The sequence below is a fragment of the Bison bison genome, unplaced genomic scaffold (assembly GCF_000754665.1).
Source record: "Bison bison bison isolate TAMUID 2011002044 unplaced genomic scaffold, Bison_UMD1.0 scf7180017864469, whole genome shotgun sequence".
Classification (NCBI taxonomy): Eukaryota; Metazoa; Chordata; class Mammalia; order Artiodactyla; family Bovidae; genus Bison; species Bison bison.
The window spans coordinates 6,606,725-6,613,626 of NW_011495030.1; the positions used below are offsets into that span (position 1 = coordinate 6,606,725).

At 40.4% G+C, this 6,902-nt stretch overlaps 1 pseudogene; it reads right to left on the reverse strand.

Annotated features, from left to right (window-relative positions):
- Nucleotides 1-6,229, reverse strand: part of LOC105003524 — a 172,783-nt pseudogene extending 166,554 nt beyond the window's left edge.
- Between the last annotated feature and the right edge of the window lie 673 nt (nt 6,230-6,902).

Consider the following 6,902-nt stretch of genomic DNA (forward strand, 5'->3'; position numbering starts at 1 on the left):
AGAAGGAAATGGCAACCCACTCCAGTGCTCTTGCCTGGAGAATCCCAGGGACGGGGGAGCCTGGTGGGCTGCCATCTATGGGGTCGCACAGAGTCGGACATGACTGAAGCGACTTAGAAGCAGCAGCAGCAGCAAACCATCTTTAAGCAATAGATAATAAATGAATACTAAGTTTGGGCTGTCTGACGAGGAACAGGATATTTGAGTAATTTCAAAATGCCTTCCTAGAGACTGCTTGTTAGTTCTATCTATCAGGGAAAGCACAGTAACTTTATAGCGGAGAAACTAAAAGTATCTTGACCTGGTGATTGAAATTTCTATTATCAAAAAGGGGGAGATAGATCTCAGTGCTCCCTGATGTGAAATCCTGAGAAGGACACAAGAACATTTACATAGTTTACTGACAGGGGATGCATAACCTGAAGTTTTCCATGAGGAAACGTCAGAAAAACTCAAACTAGGGAATAGTCTATAAAATAACTGGCCCCTGTTCTCTGAATAACACAATGACATGAAAAGAAAGGTTGAGGAACTGTTACAGCAAAGGGAGTCTAAAGAGAAGTGACAACTAAATGCAATATATGATCCTGGACCAGATTTAGAAATAGAGAAGGGGAAAAATGCTCTAAAGGACTGTGTGTGTGTGTGTGTGTGTCTGTGTGTGTGTCTGTGTGTGTGTGTGTGTCTGTGTGTGTCTGTGTACTCAGTCACTCAGTTGTGTACAACTCTTTTCAATCCCATGGACTGTAGCCCACCAGGCTCCTCTGTCCATTGAATTTCTAGGCAAGAATACTGGAGTAGGCTGCCATTTCCTATTCCAGGGGATCTTCCCACCCAGGGATTGAACCCAAATTTCTTGCACCTCCTGCACTGGCAGGTGGATTCTTTACCACTGCACCAGCTTGTACTCTATAAAGGACATTACTGGTGTAATTTATGAAAATGGGCTGTAGATGGTAAAATAAACATAAATATTGTATAGATGTTAGATTCCTGAATCTAAGTAAAGAGTAAAGAACTATGACATATGCAAGTTACTCTCCAATGATTCAGAAATATGTGTTTATATATATGTACACATATATAAAGAGATAGATAAAACATGAAAAATGTTGTAAATTAATGAACCTGTTCAAAGGATATTCAAAAGTTCTCCATTACTCCCAGAATAAGGTTTACCTGTGTCTTTCTTTTTCTTATGTAGTAGAATGTTGATAAAAGTGGGTTTTCCCATGTTTGTATTATCATCCCAATTAAAGATATGAGTTTTCTAGATTAAATGTCAACTCATGAAGAGTGCAGGGACAGATGGGAAATTGTTGAAAGAACATAAGTCTTACATTTTCTCTGTCATTTGGGAAACTTCCTTCCTATCTATGAATCTTAGTGTCTTTGTGTAACAATGGGAATGTTGTTTAGCAGCTCAGTCATGTCCGACTCTTCACGGCCTATAGCCTGCCAGGCTCCTCTGTCCATGTGATTTTCCAGGCAAGAATACTGGAGTGGGTTGCCATTTCCTTCTCCAGGGGATCTTCCCGACCCAGGGACCGAACCCTAGTCTCTTGCATCTCCTGCACTGGTGAGTGGATTCTTTACCACTGAGCCACAGGGAAGCCCACTAACAATGGAAATAAATAATAATAAATATACCAACTTTACAGGGCTGCTGTGAGAATGGCAATAAGAGAAAGTATAAACACATACCTTTCTAAGTCTAAAAAAGTACCTATATAATGCTCAGGCAATGCTGGGCCTCTGCTTCCTGACCTCAGATATTTTCAATATCCCTTAGCATCCTCACCATGACTTCCAGTGTCTCCCCTGACTGGTTTCTAATTCTCTGAGCTCACCATTCTCCTTCTCTCTTCTGAGTGCCATTCTGTAAGTGTACTCTGCCTCAAGGTCCTTGCAGTTCTCCTCACTTGTCTGTCTCACCAGATAAATACAAGGGCCCTCCCTTCCAGCTCCCTGCTTATACATCAGACATCTTATCAGTGATTTCTCCCCAAAATAACCTATAAGACAGTAAACATACTTAATCCTTATTGGTTGCCTCTTTGCCTGATTTTTGTTTTCAATATTTATCACACACAATCCACCATGTATGTATGTTCATTTACTAATTGCCTGTGTCCTTCTCTTAAAATGTCAGCTATACAATTTCAAGGACTTATATTTACTCAGTACCGCATTTTTGGCACATAAACAAGTGCTTGGAACATTAACAGACTCTCAATAAATATTTGTTAAATGAATGAATGAACAGGGAAGCCTTGCACATATCTAGTAGATACACAGTGCTTCACAGAAATTATCTCAACTCCATTTAATTAAAATGTCATTTTTTTCCTCTGTTGACATCTGTCACTATTAAATATCCCCACTGTTTTTAAGGTCCATCTAGTCAAAGCTATGGTTTTTCCAGTAGTCATGTATGGATGTGGAAGTTGGACTATAAAGAAAGCTGAGTGCCGACGCTTTTGAACTGTGGTGTCGGAGAAGACTCTTGCGAGTCCCTTGGACTGCAAGGAGATCCAACCAGTCAATCCTAAAGGAAATCAGTCCTGAATATTCACTGGAAGGACTGATGCTGAAGCTGAAGCTCCAATACTTTGGCCATCTGATGCGAAGAACTAACTCACTAGAAAAGACCCTGATGCTGGGAAAGATTGAAGGCGGGAGGAGAAGGGGACGACAGAGGATGAGATGGTTGGATGGCATCACTGACTCAATGGACATGGGTTTAAGTAAGCTCCAGGAGTTGGTGATGGACAGGGAAGCTGGGCACGCTTCCGTATCCATGGGGTCGCAAAGAGTCGGACATGACTAAGCAACTTAACTGAACTGTTTCTAAAATAAAATGAATTTAAGTGCACTGGATTTCACAGTAGTCTTTCAGATTACTGGAGATTATTTAACATGTAACCGAATCAGGCCTGGAGATCACTGAGTAACAATTCTGAAGAAGGAAAGAAGGGAAAGAAGAAATATTCCTCACACAGACATTTGAATATTGGCTCATTTCTTTCTTAGTGGTTCCACCTAATTATCAAGACAGGGCAATCCCCAGTACAGTTGGATTTTCTTTCTTACCCAAGTTACAGATAATTGGCAGCTGCTCACTCACTTCTAAATATAAAATAGAACTCTCACATTTCAAACGCCACATCCTCTTACTCCAGAAAAGCACAGCACATCTCAAAAATTCAGCAATTGTATCTGATGGGCAGTGACACCAGTAGACAGCCTTCTGTCAACACCCAGGCTGACAAATGACAATCAATATCCCACTGCCACCTGGGATCTGGGCCACCTGGGACCTCTGAGGCACAGCCAGCTTGTTCCTCACTTGCCACTACCTTCCTGCAGCTGTGGACTCGGGTCTGCATTGCAACCTGCCCTGACAGATCCAGAATGAGGGATCAGCTGCTTGGCTTGTTCAGTTTCCAGAGCCAGGAAAATCAGACAGGCAACCAACTCCCCAGGGACGTTCATTGAGTCTGAAAACTACTATTAAATTAAACCATGGACGACCACCAATTTGCAAACATCTGCATTTGCAATCCTTTTGGTGCTGGTATTCACTTCAGCAGAGATCAAGAAACACACGAACTCCAGAAGAGGAAACTATTATAAGGCATCCCTGGCAAAATTCTCAAAACAACAGAAATTCCTGTTAACAATTATTTTCCCTTCCTACTAATAATAAATAAGACTAATAAGTTATAGCCAGTGCTCTAAAGCATGGTGAGACCAGGTCTTTATGCTCATTCCTAAAACACAGAATATACATTGAACCAACTAAGAATTCATGATACAGAATTCATCCCACCTAAAGGGCTCCTTATTTAGGAACTTACTCTTTTGCCTTTTTTTACCCCTCGCCCCCCCACTGGTATAAACAGTTTTAAAAGCACCTCAGTATTTTAAATTATTGAACCCAAATTTTCTGTCTCAAGAAATGTAATAGAAAAGGTCTGTATACTATCTTTCCTAGTCAAGTAAGTCAACAGAATGACAGCAGGAACCTTGGTGTAGGATCAAGGCCCCCAACACTCAGTGAGCCATGTTGGTTCTGGGTCTTATAACTTTCCAGGCTATTTATGATTATCTCATTCAGGTAGAGAGATGGAAGTTGTATGGGAGTAGTACATGGAAACTGCTTGGTCACTGGATGCCATAAGGAATAAAACACATCCCGAATTATTTACACTTTGTCTATTGGTATCTCGAAATTTCCATTTCACTGCCATGTAAAGATTCAAAGAAAAGTTTCATCCAGAAAATGAAGGCAGCTTCAACTTCAAGAATACCTAAAACATGAAGTTTCCAGACCTGCTCAGATTTTGGTACCAATTCTGAACAGTACAATAAGCTTGAAACATAGACATCTTTTTTTTTTCCCCCTGGCTGTGCCTCAGGGGCATGCAGGATCTTAGTTTCCTAACCAGGAATGGAACCCCCAGACTCCTGGCAGTACAAGCATGCAGTCTTAACCACTAGACCATCAGGGAATTCCTGAAGCATGGATAACCTCAAGCATTAAGTGCTCTAAGTGTGAACACATTAAAGGAGAGGTTTTTCCATTCAATTGTGCAATTGCACCTTATTCTTTCACCGGTTTCTTTCTTTCTTAAAACTAACTGTGTGTCATTACAGAAGGATGCATTGTGGTGTGGGAAGAGTACATGAGCTCTGGAGTAGGTAACTCTAGATTCAAATCCTTGGTCAGTTAATTATTGTCATATTACCTTGAGCAAGTGACCAATTTTCTCTGAATCTCAGTTTCCTCATCAGTAAGATGATCTGATTAAATTCTCCCTTAAGTGAATGGTATATGAGATGAGATAATATATTAAATGTTTATAGTATAGAAAGCCAAAATCATAGTCTGCTTTTAATTTGGTTATGTCTGATCACATGACTCAGAAAAATTCCATTTATTAAGGCCTTCAATTACTGAAATCCATAAAGTACCAAGAAATTATGAAACATTCACATGCTGAGGTAAGCCACATCCTGATTTTCATGATCAAAAATAGGAATTTCTTATTTTTATGAAAATTGATTCAACTATAACCCAATCAGAACTGCGGACTGTCAAACAATTATACCTCAGCAAAGTGAACAACTGCAAGAAATGGATAAATTCCTAGAAATGTACAATCTGCTAAGACTGAATCAGGAAGAAATAGAAAATATGAACAGACTGATTACCAGTAATGAAACTGAATCAGTCATTTAAAAACTCTCAACAAACAATAGCTTCCCAGGTAAATTCTACAGAACATTTATTTTTTAAATTAATTTATTTATTTTAATTGGAGGCTAATTACTTTACAATATTGCAGTGGTTTTTGCCATTCATTGACATGAATCCACCATGGGTGCACATGTGTTCCCCATCCTGAAACCCCCTCCCACCTCCATCCCCATCCCATCCCTCAGGGTCATCCCAGTACACCAGCCCTGAGCACCCTGTCTCATGCATTGAACCTGGACTGGTGATCTATTTCATATATGGTAATACACATGTTTCAATGCTATTCTCTCAAATCATCCCACCCTCCCCTTCTCCCACAAGGTCCAAAAGACTGTTCTATACATCTGTGTCTCTTTTGCTGTCTCACATATAGGATCATCATTACCATCTTTCTAAATTCCATATATATGTGTTAGTATACTGTATTGGTGTTTTTCTTTCTGACTTACTTCACTCGTATAATAGGCTCCAGTTTCACCCACCTCATTAGAACTGATTCAAAGGCATCCTTTTTAATGGCTGAGTAATATTCCATTGTGTATATGTACCACAGAACTGACTCACTAGAAAAGACCCTGATGCTGGGAAAGATTGAAGGTGGGAGGAGAAGGGGATGACAGAGGATGAGATGGTTGGATGGCATCATCAACTCAATGGACATGAGTTCAAGTAAACTCTGGGAGTTGGTGATGGACAGGGAGGCCTGGTGTGCTGCAGTCCATGGGGTTGCAAAGAGTCAGACACAACTGAGTAACTGAACTGAACTGAAGTCAGGGAGTTGGTACAGGCACAAAACTTACCAGCATGAGACGCAAACTTCAGCAAAGCACTGTGGTAGCCCAGAGTAATCAAGATGGACTCCTTCCCCACACAGCAACATTCAGTGTCCCCGCTGAGTGAGCATCTGAAGACACAGAGGCCATCAGTTATAAAAGGAAGGGGGAAAAAAGGGATTATGAAATTCATTTTGAGCTCTGTAAAAAAGATTCAGCCAATCCTACATTTCTGTTTTCAAGGCTCCCCATTTCTATCTTAATATAATATAATGCATATGTAGACATATGTGAACATGAGCAGGAATGCAACCATGGCCAAAAAATAATTCTTCGCATATGGGCTAATACAGGGCTCAAAACTGACTCTTATCTCTTGCCACTGTGTACATCATTCCATCCCCTACAACTCTTTATTCCCCCAAATATTTTGTGTCTCTTGACAGCATTCCAGGAGAGATCAGGTAATGGTTTTCTAGGTGATTCTGGAGCACCGACTACATGCCAGAGATTGCACAACAAATCTGCACTATATGCATTATCACTGGCAATGTTAGTTGAATACCAGGAAAAGAGTTTAGGTCCAAATACGCACAGCTAATAAGTGGCAGAATTAGAATTCAAACCCAGTTATTTTACTCCTAAGCATGTTCTTCCTACTGCAATGTGCAAGCACGATTAAAAAGGGAGATTTGTTTCTACAAGCAGAACCTGTGATAAGGGGCTAAAGTCTCATTAGATTCACCCACAGATAATTGGGAACTAGCTCTCAACTTTTTTCCTTACTGGGTAGACAGGCCTAGGTAGAAACAGCAATGAAACTTGCAGTTCTGTTTTCATCTTTGATATTTACTAACCTGGAAACT